Raw genomic sequence first — 16,086 nt, 5'->3', positions numbered from 1 at the left:
TTCATTCTCTCTCTCTCTCTCTCTCTCTCTCTCTCCCCGTCTCAAATAAATAAATAAAATCTTTAAAAAAGAGAAAGAGCTAATAAAAATGTGAAGGTCACTCAGTACCATTTTTTTTTTCCCTCAGTCACACATTCATCCACGGTCATCTCTCCCAGCAAGGCTCAGCCCCTCACACTCCTACAGCATCAGCTTCTGGGAAGCAGAGCTGCTCACACCCCCCTCGTGTGGGGGAAAGGCTGTGTGGAACCAATCCTCCTACCCAAGCACTATGTCTCAGTATTGCTTTAGCTGACACAGCATTTGCAGGCGGCCCTCTGTCCACCATAGCCTTGGATTCTCTAAACAGTTCACTGGCACACCAGCAATACATCCTGTCATTTGCCTGACGAGAAATTGAAGAATAGATAAAGAAATTCCACTCAGACTCACGCACGTATGTTCTCCAGAATCTTCGGGAAATATAGTTTCAGAAATGTGGAAAGATCTGCTCTAGGTCTCTCAGATAGGAAATGGCCAGAGCTAGGACACAAATACCATCTATCTCCGAAATGACTTTTGTGTTTCAGCTCTGGTCTCTGTTTCATGGCACTGTGGTCACATGTGGGCCCTACCCAAAGGGAATTTGAACATTTGGTTTTGAAGAGTGAAGTCATGAAATCCTGTGGTTTCTCTGCAGGGGAGGATAGGGAGGTACGATAAAGGTGGTGTGACTAGGACACTGGCCTGAGAAAAAACTGACCGGCTCTGACCCATTCACAAAAGCAATGGTTGCCTTTGACCATAAACCTTTTTTGCAATGTATACATTAGCAATCTTTGTGCTTCCTGCATCCAAGAAAACTAATAAGATTTGTCTAGTTATCTGTCCCCCTGCTAATCAGACTCCTTAATTTTTCTTTCCTGTATTCCCACATTTCTTCTCTGTATTCTGTATTTAAGTTCTAGTTCCTTCTGCCCAGTTCACTCTTCCTTCATGTTTCCGCCCTGTCTTCTTACGGCTCTCTGTTTATCAATATTCTGATCCTAGGTCAAGCCTGACCCCTTAGAGAAACCCCTCTCCATAACCCTGGGCCACCCTATCCAACTTACCCTCCCATATGTCACTCTCTGACACAATGACCCAATTTGTTCAGAACGCTGTTTCTCTGCAGTAATCTTGTTACATCCCCTCATCTATCTCTTCCCTCTAAAATATAAGATCTTAAAACAGGGACTTTGTTTGCTGTGCTCTCTGTTGAGTCTGACGCAGAGTGGGTGCTCGATAAATATTTGTGGAATAAATGAACAAGATCAAATGTCTCCCCCAGAGGTGTGTTTACTCCCTTTGTCAGGCCTGACCAGGGCAAAGGAAGATTCTGGGTGGAATAAGAGTACTGAAGGGCGTTCTTTGGGGTGCCGGGTTGTGGACACCTCTCTGATCCAGCTCTGCACTTGCCCCACCAAACATGCACACACCACCCTAGAGCGTAAAGAAGCAGAAGTGATTGGGATGGCTAACACTCACACACAATGTTTACGTTCTTTGAGGGAAAAGTCAGGTTATTTACCCTGAAATCATTCCTCTCTTGTAACAATTAGTTGTGTTGCATTAATAGCTAATACTTACATACCACACAAAATCCAGAGGGTACACAAGAGCTTCCGTAGCAAATTCTTCCACTCACAGTAGACCTAGGCACTGTGCTAAATGTGTACTTATTTTGAACCCATCCTCACCACAACCCCATGAGGTAAGCACGTTATGATCATTCATATTTTACCATTGAGGAAACCGGCTCAGAGGAGTTGTTTGCCCAACATCTTACAGATGGTAAGTGGTAGAAACTGGGATTAAAACCAGTGAATGTTCTCAAGACACCTCCCTACAGTGACCAGAGACTTCCTACCTCTGCTACCACCAGTTCCTCCTTCAAGACATTCTATATTGCCAGTTTATCCCATGATCCTCCCAGAGATAGGCAATATATTGTATATATGCGATGAATGCATATATAATCTTATGTGTATCATTTTCTCCACCTCAAAATGCATACTAAATGTAATGTCCTATACTTTGCCATTTCTCAGTATATTTGTAAACAACTTCATTCTTCTTAACAATGATGTAGTATTCCATTGAATAGTGTACCATAAATTAATTGATGGACATTGATGTTGTAGCCCAGTCTCTTCCTTTAACAGCATCTAAGTGGTCTTTGTACATCCATCCTTTCACATGTGTATGAGCATATCCATAGATTAAGTATTGCCTACATTTTTGAAATGCACCATCAGAGCTCCACATGAAAGTGTGAATTGCCTCTAGGACATTTCTTCTCAGCATGTTTGCTACCCTCACTAAGTGGCATGAAGAGTAGCAGAGATAAATAAATAAATAAATAATAGAGAGTAGCAGAGATAATACACTTTAGATACTGAACAGATAGATATAAGTTGCTAATGAATGGTAGGGAAGTTATGTTCTAGCAGGGGACTACGTTCTAGTTGTTATATACCAGATACTTCCGAGAATAAATTTGAAAGCTTGTCCTAACACCATTAGTAAGACTTCTTCTAGGGCACTTGGGACTAAATAAATTTATGTAGGAGACAATGATAAGTCTTAAGTTTATAAGCAAAATATATATATAGCCAATCAGAAGTAACAAGGGGACATATGCTTGACATAGTATTTTTTACCACTTGCATTTACCTGTTTGATCTTTTGGGGTTTTGGCTGGCTGCTCATGACAGTGTTGGAGATGGAAAAGCAGGCATCATTCATGTCTTCACTATTTTAATCCCCAGGGCCAAAACAGTCCCTGACAGAGGGCTGACCCTCAAACAATTTTTTGGTGAAAAAATAAGGCTAAAACCAAAGTTCTAATTCTAGTCCTACAAAGTAACAACAGGAACTTGGGTGAATATTTTCCCGTGGTTTTTGACCCTCTCAACAGGCTGTCTTGATAACAATGACTTGATGCAGTGTTTCCAAAAGGGAAGTATCAAATAAAATGCTAGATGGTACCTAACTGAATTTTTTTTTATAATTTTATTTTAATATGCACATCAAACCCATGAACTCAAAGACATTATGGCTTTGAATGAGGATAAATATTTAAGTTAAAGTGAATCAATTTAAGAAAAAAATCACATAATATCGTGGCACAAAGAAATGGCAAAAATACTGATAATGGAAACACATTTGGGAAAGTCTGAGTTAATGTATCTGGAATAGGTCTAAACGGTCACCTTGCATGATCCTGCATTTCACAGATAAGGAGAGCAGGCCCAGGAGCCGTGGCTTACCAGCAATAAACAGCTCTTGGTAACGCTTCCCATGTTTAAACATTTACATCTGCTCTACTTTATATTACTAAGTGCCCCTCCCAATCTTTTTTTTTTATTTTTTTTTTATTTATTTATGATAGTCACAGAGAGAGAAAGAGAGAAGCAGAGACATAGGCAGAGGGAGAAGCAGGCTCCATGCACCGGAAGCCCGATGTGGGATTTGATCCCAGGTCTCCAGGATCGCGCCCTGGGCCAAAGGCAGGCGCCAAACCGCTGCGCCACCCAGGGATCCCCCCCTCCCAATCTAAAATCACCATATGGAATATGCTTTTTACTAATATATCTGCCTCATCTAGAAATTTTAATAAACCCTTCCCCCACCTATGTTCTTAAGAATTACTGATCTAGAAGTGCCTGGGTGGCCCAGTCACTTCTTGTCTGCCTGCCTTCGGCTCAGGTCATGATCTCAGGGTCCTGGGATGGAGCCCCACATCAGGCTTCCCGCTCAGTTGGGGAGTCTGCTTCTCCCTTTAAGCTATTTGTGCTCCCTCTCTCTCATGTTCTCTCTCAAAATAATAAAATCTTTTTTTAAATAAAATAAATAAGGGCAGTCCCGGTGGCTTAGCAGTTTAGCACCACCTTCCGCCCAGGGCATGATCCTGAAGACCTGGGATCGAGTCCCACGTCGGGCTCCCTGCATGGAGCCTGCTTCTCCCTCCACCTGTTGCTCTCTCTCTATCTCTAATAAATAAATAATCTTTTAGAAAGAAGAAAGAAAGAAAGAAAGAAAGAAAGAAAGAAAGAAAGAAAGAAAGAAAGAAAGAAAGAAAGAAGAAAGAAAGAAAGAAGAAAAAAAAGAAAGAAAGAAAGAAAGAAAGAAGAAAGAAAGAAAGAAAGAAAGAAAGAAAGAAAGAAAGAAAGAAAGAAAGAAAGAAAGAAGAAAGAAAGAAAGAAAGAAGAAAGAAAGAAAATTACTGATCTAGTTTAAAATGCAAGAGGCAGCAGAAAGCAACCACAGCAGCAACATCCTCCCCGCCTCCTCTCCCCAGTTCTAGGCCCAACCTCTGTGTTGGTGTCAGCCCCCACATCTGAGCCATCTCCTATTACTGACAGAAGAGAGAACACAGATGACAGTTCTGGTTCTGTCATGGGGCTCCAGCAATGGTGACAGTAACCCTGCCACCACCATCCCCCAGAACCCATTCCTCTTCTCCAAGTGCAGACCCAGAAGCCTAGAGGGAATGTTGACCCCCGAGTCCCATCCTTCAACTTGGCCTTGAGGGTAAGGTTCCACCTGCCTATCTCCACCAGCAATGCTCCTTTCCACTGGAATGTCCCTCTTCCTCCCATACCCAGCCCAAATATCACCTCTAGAGGCCCTCCCTCCTTATCACCTATCACCCAGGCCTCCCCACCACCACCAGCAACAACCAACACACATCTTCCTTTTCTAGATTTGTTTAATGTGAGGTGCACCTGCGTGGCTCAGTTGGTTTGGCAGCCGACTTTTTATTTCGGCACAGGTCGTCATCTCAGGGGCCTGGGATCAGAGCCAGGTGGCGGGCTCCATGCTCAGCAGGGAGTCTGCTTGAGATTCTCTCTCCCCCCCTTCCCCTGCTACAACATTCACTCGCTCTAAAATAAATAAATCTTTTAAAAAATGGATTTTGAGGAGCACTGGGCGGCTCAGTGGTTGAGCGGCTGCCTTCAGCTCAGGGCGTGATCCTAGGGTTCTGGGATTGAGTCCCATGTTGGGTTCCCCGCCAGAACCTCCTTCTCCCTCTGCCTATGTCTCTGCCTCTCACTGTGTCTCTCATGAATAAATAAACAAAATCTTAAAAAAAAGTTTGATGTGAGTTATCTCTCAATAGACTAGATTGTCAGCTCCTTGTGAATACAGACTATGTCTAATTCATCGCCAGTTCTGAGCCATGGGGGCTGGTGATGTCAGGACACAGGGAGATAGCTCTCAAAGCACTGGCTGTTTCACCATGGGGTTAGTACAGGAAGCTTTTATTCAGTGTATTAGGGGTTAAGGGCAGGGAACTTGCATAAGCACCCTAGTTCAGTTGCACATGCTTAGCTTGTCAACATTCTAGTACATTCACTGTATGTTCAAGAAATGGCAGAAAACTCTACCCACAGAAGGAGATCTTAGTATTATAATGAGCAAAGGTAACTTCAGGTCAGCTGCCGAGGGGTGGGGGTGGGGTGGGGGGCGCTTCCTTGCAAGTCCTCAGCTCTGATCCAGCTCAAACTGACTCATGTAAGGGCTATCAGGTGAAACACTAGTTGAGCATCTCCCTGGCTGGATCTCTTGGTTTTGCAAAATAAAACACATTCCTGCTTTGTGCCTTTCCTCCCTTCTGCTGATAGTTTTCAGCCCTCTGATTTGAGTAGTTTCCCGTTGCATCCTAGTTCACAGTGACTGTTGAACAAGGAAGTGGGTGAAGGAAGGAAGCAACATGGCAGGGGATGGGGAGATGTTGATGTTGGGCTGAGCTCTGCCCACCTCTGCCCTTTAACCCTCAGAATCCCAAGGGTGCTTTTCCAACCTGGGGAAGGTTAAAGGGAAACGGCCACTGCCCAAGGCTCCCAAACTTTCTCGGTTTCCTCCTGCGTGAGTGTGAATCCTGGTATTGAGTAACCAAAGGGTTAAGGTCTAGGCAGAGAGAGATTGGAGGTCCCTGACTCCCCAGACTAGGCTCACGCAGGGGGCTACATGACCAGGCTTACAGAAATCCCAGATGGAGAAACTCTGAGGAGTATAAAACCAGAGATAAGGGAAGAAACCAGACCACCTGGCCCTGGATGTCAGGGAGAATATTTTTTGGCAGCTTCATTGTAATCACAGAAAATGACCAGACCTCCAAGAAGTAAGCCATTAAGGATGTTATCAATAGTCCTTGCTCAAACCAAGATGGCCCAAGAATTTCAAGGCCACAAACTTCCTCAACAGTTCTCCATAAAAGACTACCAGTAAAAGCCCTCAGTGGCAACCCATTCGGGACTTCTCTCACTCTAGAGAGCTTTTTACTTTCCTTTCTGTGCTCACCTTCACTTAATAAACATTCATGTCACTTCACTCTTTTGTGTCCGGGTGATTCATTCTTGGACTCCGTGAGACAAGAACCCTGTAATCCTGTAACACTGTGACACTGCACCCAGACACAAGACGGATCCTTGGGAAAGAGAGGCAGGTACCATCTCTCTGATAGCAGGAAGGGGACAAGGAGGCTTTCAGATGCGTTGGGGAGGATGTGCCTCCTATTAGGTCAGGGCCTTGCCCCAGCCCCAGCCCCTCTCTGTAGAAGTCACTGTGCTGAGGGGATTTTCATTACCACCAGGGTAAGAAAGGGGGCCAGCGCTCACCTAGAGCCTCAGTATAGGAGCTTGGTGCCCCTTTATTTTTTTTAAGTTTAGAATTTGTTTTCTATTGTTATGTGAGGAAGGAAGAGACATGGTAAATAACAAAAACGCAGGTACTACAGGACATAAGATATGAAAGTTACCCTCATTCTCTGGAATCTACAATGAATACTAGCTAATCTAGTAGTTTCCACTTTAAATAATTGACCTTGTTAAACAAAATGCAACTGCATATATTTGAGGATCTAATTTACTTACTAAGTGATTCATGAATCCATGGCATCCCATCTAGCAAATACCAGGGTGCTCTGAGGAGTTGTACAAAATGGAAGGTTTTGTGGGAGGGAGGGCAGGACAAGAAGTTATTAACAAAAGAAAAGAATTGTTTCGGGCAAGATCATCTTACCTTTGGGGAAGGCAGGGAGTCTTATGGCGCAGATTATCTCCTATTCCTTTGAGGGATAGAGAGGCTCATGTGGCGGATTACCTCATTGAAGCTGGCAAAAAAATTCCTGACCAACCCGTTAAGACTACATTTCTGGGGGAGGCTGAAACTGCAATTAGGTTAGGTATTAAGTGTAGACTTGGTGACTTGGTTTAAGTGATACCATTTAAGGTCTGTGGTTTTCTTTTTAACAATTCCCCTCTTTTGATTAGACTGTCAGCCTGAGAGATGTGCTCAAAATTTAAGGCATTAGTACTTCTGTCAGCTACCACTCTGAAGCTCTTGCAGTTTCTTTTCTCCCTTTGTGTGGTATCCACCGGTCATGACATTTTTTGCTTAACCCTGTGATACTCTCAGATCACAACTCCAGGCTTATCATCTAAATCAGTCATTCTCTTTGCTTCTTCAATGTTCCAGTCTCAGGGAGATGGAGCCCCACCTCTGGCTCCATGCTGTCTGGGCATAGAGTCTGCCCAGCATCCTCTCTACCACTCCCGTCCTTCCCACGTGTACACACTCCCTTAAAAAAAAAAAAAAAAAAACTCTTGAGAATATAATGCACCAGGAAGATTATATTAGAGTTTACTTTGGAGCCATGGTCCCCAAGACCCAAACCAATCAAAGACCCCATTGCAGGAGTCAGCCTTTTAAGCCAGGTGGCTTGCTCAGTGATCTTAATAACTGAGGTTCGGCTTCCCCAGAAGTGTTAACACAGATACAGCAGGTGGTGTTAAGCATAGCACAGACACCTCCTTACTCAGCTAAAAGATAATAAAGAGCTATTCTACTATCAAAAACAACTCTGGCCGGACAGGCTAAGAATCTTTGCCAGGCAGCTATTGCTTTAGTAGTAAATTCTGCAATGATTTCAAGACTTATGAAATTTCTAACAGAAGCTTTATTTTCATTTATCCTTAGCTAGGGAAATAGGGACCCGCCCAGAGGAGTGAATACTGAATCCTGAAAGTCTCCTGCTAGGTACTTTCTAACTCCACAGTGTAAATTCGGGGTGGGGGCGAGGTACAACTAATGAGATCTCTTACTTTGTGAAAAATTAGGGACAATTAGATTTTCTTGTAGCCTGACATGAAAGTTGTTGTAAATTCAGGTTACCCATCCCTCTTAGCAATGTTATAGGAAATACAGATGAGGGCATTATTTTCCCAAGAGAATGTCAGAGTAAAGGAAAGGATAAGAAGAAAAAGTGTTCACAATATGAAGTGGAAGCAGTCTATGTCAATACCAGCTACTTATCTCTCTTGTCAGGTTGATGGGGAGGTCTCCAGCAATGTCAGTGGTCAAGAGCACTTGAGAGGCGCCTGGGTGGCTCAGTTGGCTAAGCATCTGCTGTTGGCTTAGGTCATGATCCCAGGGTCCTGGGATCAAGCCCCACATTGGGCTTCCTGCTCAGTGAGGAGCCTGCTTTTCCTTCTCCCTCCACCTGTCACTCCCCCTGCTTGTGCTCTCTCCCTCATTCTCTGTCAAAAAATAAATAAAATCTTTTGAAAATAGCACTCGGTAAGGTATCCTCTAACGAGTCTAGGGCCATCTTTTTATATGCTTCCAGAATATCTAGTCACCAGGCTTAACACTGTGACTGTACCTAGGATACATGAGCACCTGGCTCCAGGGGTTGCAAACAGACCATTATCCGGCCACTCACTGCTAACAAACTCCAAAGGCAGAGAGACAAGTGGTGGTGAAACAAGAAAGGAATTTATTTTGGTGAGGACAACACCGAAAGAAAGTGGGCTAGTGTCTCAAAGACTGTCTCCAAAGTGCTGAAAATACCTTCAGGTTTATATAAAGAAAATGTAAAACATCGGTTTGTGGACGTATGCAGGTGGGCAGTGAAGGTCAAATCCATCACAGGCCAGATCTTGCTGGCTCAGGGCAGTCCTTATTGTTGAGGGGGTAGCTTTGGTTCTCTTCCCAGGATGCTTTGCCAGTAGGGTCTTTTGCCTGAGTTAACAAGTAGTAAAGAACTTTTTTGTTTGTTTGTTTAAGATTTTATTTATTCATAGAGACACAGAGAGAGGGGCAGGGACACAGGCAGAGGGAGAAGGAGGCTCCATACAGGAAGCCCGACGTGGGACTCGATCCCAGGTCTCCAGGATCACACCCCAGGCTGCAGGCGGTGCTAAACCGCTGTGCCACCAGGGCTGCCCAACAAGTAGTAAAGAACTTAATCAATGAGAAAGTTTGCAGTCAAAATGGGGGTAAAGGTCTTTTTCATGACCAATAGGATCCTTTGAATTGGGAATCCAAGAAGGCTTCTTAAAACTGATGACAGTCTTGAGTATAAGATATCAGAGACTTTGAGTAGCTAGTCATACTAGCATGAGACAAGGAATCAGCAGAAGATTATATGCCAACAGACACTGGTCTGCCAGTGACTCTCATGCAACATGAGTTTATGTTTCCAGAATGATGAACTTCGAACAGTCAGCAAGACCAAAGGCAATACCTTTGGCCAGGAAAGTCCAGTAGTTTTTGTAAGATTAGAAGCTTTAAGTTTGAGGATCCCATTATCAGTGAGCCCTCTTGCTCAACTATGGACCACAATAGTTATTCCTTATCCCACTTTCTTGAGGCTTTGACAATGACTGCAACATTCCAGTCAACAAACCAGAAAAGCCCTGATAGCAGTGGAACGCCTAGAAGACCACATTCCTGCCCATGGTCACAAGCTGAACACACACTGACCACCACCCATGATTACATGCTCCCTATCTGCTCTCTCGCATTTACCCCCCTGAACCTTTTCCTATAAAACGCTAGGTGTCCATCTTGTCAAGAGAGAAGTGGGTTGTTAAGGCTTGAACTTGCTACCTCTCCCAGCTGCCAGCACCCAAATAAATTTCTCCCTTTCTCTTCTACAAATCCATGTTTCAAGCTATTGGCTTCTCTCGCAGTGAGTTTATCTGAGTTTGTTCAGCAACAGTGTTGACAAATCCAGTCAGGAGTTGTGGTTTTGATTTGTACATCCCCCTTGGAATTCCCTGGGATAAAGTAGGTGGTAGCAGTGCCCGGGCTTTCCTGTTCATTTCCTGAGTTAGTGGTTTGAATTGGGTTTGGTAACACCACTCATTCTCTCAACTTTGCCTGATGACTGAGGATGATAAAACAGTGTTAATTCTGCAGAGTTTGCAAGATTTTCATTAAGGTTCATCTGATTTGTCCAGCAAAGTGGGTGCCTCCATCACTGGAGATTATGGAGGGTGTACTCCAAGTGGAAACAGTCTCTAATGGTTCCTTTGCCACTGTGAAGGCACCAACCTATTCAGAAAACATACATATGACAAGAGCATATTGATAAGACATACTAAGTGGCAGCTGAATGAAGTCTCACAGCAGATGTTCAGAGGGTCCAGAGAGAGGAAGCCTGAGGCCACTGGGAATAAAAATAGTTTTTCCAGGATTATGGGCCTGACAGATCAGACATTGTAGGTTCTCTGTTTCTGCAGTTTTATGGAAGTCTCCCTGCCAAGGTCTATTCATAATCCAAGTCATCTTAAACGTGCCGTGTTGGGTGAAGGAATGCAAACACTGAAAAATGGGGTTTGTCAGGTAGCAGAGAAGATCTGTCTTGGATTCTCTATAGCCCCAACTGTTTAATTTATTGCACCTGCTTATCCATCTTAATTTCTCTGATTCAGGAACAAACTGTTGCCATGGTACAAGGATATCAGACAGCAAAAGTCTGTTTTTAAATTATTGCCATAAAATAGATATGATAATACAAAACTTACCAGTTATAAACTGGATTGAAGTTTGCTTTCTGGAGGATGGAATAGACTAAGTTTACTGGTCTAGGTGGCTAGAACTTTGTAAAATATTTGTGGAAAAGACACTTAAAGGTTTGTATTTGTCCTTGATAGGTCAAGTTCTAAATCTCTCTCTCTCTCTCACACACACACACACACACACTTTTTTTTTTCTTTTTCTTTTGATAGAAATTTCCATCCCCTGAAGTTTGCATATCAAAGAGATGGTTTAGGTAAGAGTTATGGAAAAGATTCTGGATATACCATTTATATCTCAAAGACATAGGTGGGAGTGGTGGAAAAAGCAAGCTCCTCCTAGAACTTCTTTTAAGGCCAGAGTTTTTACAATACTTACAAGTCTTTTGAGATAAACAGGGAAAAATCAGGGATTAGTAAAAAGGATTGGTGAACTTTGAATTGTTTCTGGAACCACACCTCTGGTCCTGCAAAGACTAGATTTGTAAAATAAGAACATCTGTTTGTAATTCATCAAAGAATTGGGTTGCCACCTAAATGATATCAAGGACTGACACCCCCATTCGCCTCTGTTAGGATGCTTTCCTTTCCATTTGGGTACATTTAGCCTAGGGTTGAATGCCTAAAGAAATTCCTAGAAGGCTCTGAATCACCTTCCAATTTAGCCAAATTTCTGATCATAGAGTCATTAAATTCTTTCAAATATCTTGTCAGGATTCAGCTGGGACAAACAGGAAATATTTCTGGCAGTATTAAATGACTTCATGGACCCAAGAAGTGTCCTCAAAGAGGGCGCAAAAGATACTATCTTCACAAGATCTAGAGTCACTTCCAAATATAGCCGGAGAAAGGACCTACAACCTGCGTGTCCCAGGCAGACAAAAAGCCAAGCCAAGTCCTTAGGATGCTGAAATGAGACAAGAAAGAAGGCAATAGCTATCTATTCCTGAGAGAGAAAGGATCAATAACCAATTAGTTTAGATTTGAAAAGGAAGGGACAACATGAAATTTTATTTTCCTCTCTCTATCTCTCTTTTTACTGAGTTCAGGAAGTAATCTATTTACAAAAACTTTTGAGGATCCTCCCTGGATTTAAGAAATTCTTTTGGCCGTGACCAAGGAGTGAAAGAAAGATACCTGAAAAGGATTGCCTGTAGTCTCAGGTTGTCTTATGTTAAAAGGTAATGTTTTAATAAGTCTCTTCCAAGTAGAAAGGCAATTCAGACAGAGGATTACGAGAATGAGCACTCAGGTAAAGGAGGATAGAGAGGAGCAGGAGAAGTTATGTCAGTCTTCTACATCAGTCTTTGGCTGTAGGTAACTTTCTTCTCCTCAATTCTTCACTAGACCTTTGCAAGGAATCTGTCAATAAAACTATTTTGGAAATTTGTAACCTCCTCGAGGCTTCTGCATGCAATTAGTTCCCATTGTGTTTAGTTTAGGAACTCTTGCTTTCAAGTGCACAAATGATTCCATCTAATTGGACCATTCCCCATAGTGGCCATTGTAATTCTAGGTTGGCTTTAGTAAGATTTTGCCATTTTACTAGATATTTGCAACTTCTGAGACTATGGTTCTTAGAAAACAAAGTGTGCCAGAACATGGCAGGCTCACCTCCCCAAATTTAAAGAACTCCACTTCTTTTAAAGAGGTCTTTTGTTTTCCCGGAGCCCCACTAATAATCTAAGGGGTGTGGAAAGAACCGAACCTGCAGGCCCAAAGAATGCAACTGCGAACTGATTCCAAACAAATGGAGAACTTCCACCAGCAATTCTCAACTTGGAATCTGGGAATCTGGAGAGGAAACTAAAGGGCATCTTCTTTTTTTGGGTAACAAGACATCACTTAGCTATAGCCTTTGTTAAATAAAACAAGGCACCCAAACCTGTACACCTTATCAGCAGCAACTGAGAGATGTTACTGCATCCTGGCCACAGAAGATCCTGTAGGCACCATCACCAATTCCCATAGAATGTTGCATTGAGGGAAAGATTGGACTTCCAAAGCCTCCTATATTGGTTTGCTAGCACTGCCATAACAAAGTAGCACAGACCAGGGGCTTACACACTAGAAATTTATTTTCTTAGACTTCTGGAGACTAGAAGACTGAGATCGATATGTTGGCAGGCAAGGTTGGTTATTTCTTTTTTTTTTAATATTTTTTTTTCAATTTTTATTTATTTACGATAGTCACAGAGAGAGAGAGAGAGAGAGGCAGAGACACAGGCAGAGGGAGAAGCAGGCTCCATGCACCAGGAGCCCGACGTGGGATTCGATCCCGGGTCTCCAGGATCGCGCCCTGGGCCAAAGGCAGGCGCCAAACCGCTGCGCCACCCAGGGATCCCAGGTTGGTTATTTCTGAGGTCTTTCTTCTTGGCTTATAAATGGAATTCTTCCCCCTATGTCTTCACATGGTATGTGTGTGGGGTGTGTTTGTGTGTATAAGGATATGGATCAGATTGGATTAGGTCTCATACTCATTACCTCATTTTAACTTCATTACCTCTTTAAGAACCCTCTCTCCAGGGGATCCCTGGGTGGCACAGCGGTTTAGCACCTGCCTTTGGCCCAGGGCGCAATCCTGGAGACCCGGGATCGAGTCCCACGGCAGGCTCCTGGTGCATGGAGCCTGCTTCTCCCTCTCCCTCTGCCTATGTCTCTGCCTCTCTCTCTCTCTCTCTGTGTGTGTGACTATCAAAAAAAAAAAAAAAAAAAGAACCCTCTCTGCAAAGATAGTTGTCAGCTAGCCCACTTCCTCAACTATAGACATCCATCAGTTTAAACCAGAAATAGACAGGGATGCTTAACTCATGCTCTAACTAAAACCCATCGTACTTATTTCTTATCACACTTCCTTAAGGCATTGATGAAGATGTTTTACAATAACTGGAACATTCCAACTGTCAGGCCAGAAAAGCCCTGATAGCAACGGAATGCCTTAAAGACCACATTCCATCCCTTTCCCTGCCCAGGATCAGGCACTGAACACATACCAATCCCCACCAATCCCTACCTACGATCATGTGATCCCTGCCTGCTCTCTTGCATGTACCCCTGAACCTCTCGCCCTGTCAAACTCTACGTGTCCATCTTGTGGATGAAGAGGTTGGTTATTGAGGCCTGAGCCGTCTCCTCTGGCTGCCAGCACCCCAAATAAATTTCTCCCTTTCTCTTTTCCAAATCCTCATCTCTTGGCTTCTCTCTCTCTCTCTCTTTTCTCAAGATTTTATTTATTTATTCACGAGAGATACAGAGAGGCAGAGACATAGACAGAGGGAGAAACAGGCTCCATGCAGGGAGCACGATGTGGGACATGATCCCAGGATTCCGGGATCACGCCCTGAGCCGAAGGCAGACACTCAACCACTGAGCTACCCAGGCATCTCTCTTGGCTTCTCTTGCAATGAGTTGTTGAGTTCTGTTTGGCAACAGGTTTGGCAAACCCAACCAGGAACTAAACTATGCTTTTGATTAGTCTAGCCCCTTCAAGATTTTCTAGGACAGAGTAGTTGGCAGAGGCAGCGTTCCAGGGCTTCTTTTGTTTCCTGAGTTAATGGCTATGATAGATCAATAGGTAACTACAGAGGCCACTTTTAGACAATGGGCTTGAGCAGTGGAAACTTGATCAAGGCAAAAAGGCCTACAGTGACCACCTGGCTGAATACAGACAGGCCCAACAGGCCGATCCCCCTCAAAATATCCATAGGTCCTAATTAGCTAACGGGCTGTATACAACCAGGCACAGCTCCCAAGAAAGGGAGAATTCCATACATCCCCTCACCTCTTCATATTCCCCTTTAAAAACAACCCCTACCCACTGCCTCTTTGCAGTCTCTCATTTGCTGTCCTGCTTGCAGCTCCCTTGCGGTGTCTTAATTAAATTTCCATCTCCTTTGTTCTGCCTTTGGGTGAATCCTTTCTCTGCCTGCGCCATCAGTCTCCACTAGATCTTTGCCCAACATTTGGGGGTCCCCAACTGATTGGGAGACACACCGCAGTAATGCAGTCCCGTTCTAAGGTACTAGGGGTTAGGACTTTGACATGAATTTGGGAGGAATACAGTTAAACCCAACACATCCCTTTCTGAAAACAAAAAATTATACTCCACTTTTACCCCCATGCAAAACCTCTAGTGGCTCCCATCATGCTTAGAATAAAATTAGAAACCTCTGCTCTGATTTATAAATTCCTATATGCTTCACTTTTGCCAATTTCTCCACTTGGCTCACATCCAATCCCCCTCTCTTCTATTTCCAAATAAATTTAGCTCCTGCCTCAAAGGTATTTGCTTTGAATACCTCTCTACTGAGAACCCTCCTATTCATTCAGGTAGGAAGCAGTTTTTGAGCAATGCCCTGTGACAAGCACACTCCAGGTAAAGGATCTTCCAAACTGCCTATATGCATCTTGACATATAGGAAGATATTCCTAGGGGTAGGTGGATCTGGATACATTAGAGAAATCCATCTGCAGACCTTGAAGTTTTGTATCCTCTTTCCTAAAATTTATTTGCCCACCAATGCAGTTATCCAACTTTATTTTTATCCTCCCCTGTTCACAAGAAAAGGCTTACCACCTCCCCCACTGCTATAGGTGTAAAATAACAGGAACTGAACAAAGTACATTTTGAGAATGCACCTCTCCTGAAGGCAAATCCTTGAGCACCCGGCGAAAGATACTTGGTAAAAAGATGGCCCTTACTTCCTGCTTTATTTCAAAGGTGGTGGTCTATCTGTCCATTGATTCGTCCATCCGCCAACTCATCCCTCCTTCTCCTCATCTTTTTCTCTTTGAATTTAGAAAGAAGAAGGTGTCACAGGAACATATATTCACTTTCACTTGTTTTAAACTATAAAAATAAAGGTAAACTTTTAAATTAAAAAAAAATAAGTACATATGATTTGAATTATTTGGTTTGACAAAGAGAACTGGCTTTGCCAATTAATTAATATGATTAACATTCTGGATGGGCTAAATATACAGCTCTATAGGTTTTTGTTTGCTTGTTGCAGCTCTACAGTTTTGATGAAAACACATGGAGAGCACTTATACAAGAAACATCACACCAGAAAATAGGCCACTGCCACTATTTAGAATGGTGACAAGGGCACCTGGCTGGCTCAGTCGGTACAGCATGCTAGTGACTCTTGATATCAGGGTGTGCACTTGAGCCCCATGTCAGGTGTAGAGGTTACTCAAAAAATAAAATCTTAATAAAATAAAAAGTTGTGACAAGAGTTTTGGGGTGTCAACTTTT

The sequence above is a fragment of the Canis lupus genome, chromosome 4 (assembly GCF_048164855.1).
Source record: "Canis lupus baileyi chromosome 4, mCanLup2.hap1, whole genome shotgun sequence".
NCBI lineage: Eukaryota > Metazoa > Chordata > Mammalia > Carnivora > Canidae > Canis > Canis lupus.
The sequence above is the reverse complement of the archived record's forward strand: the minus strand, read 5'-3'. Positions refer to the sequence as shown.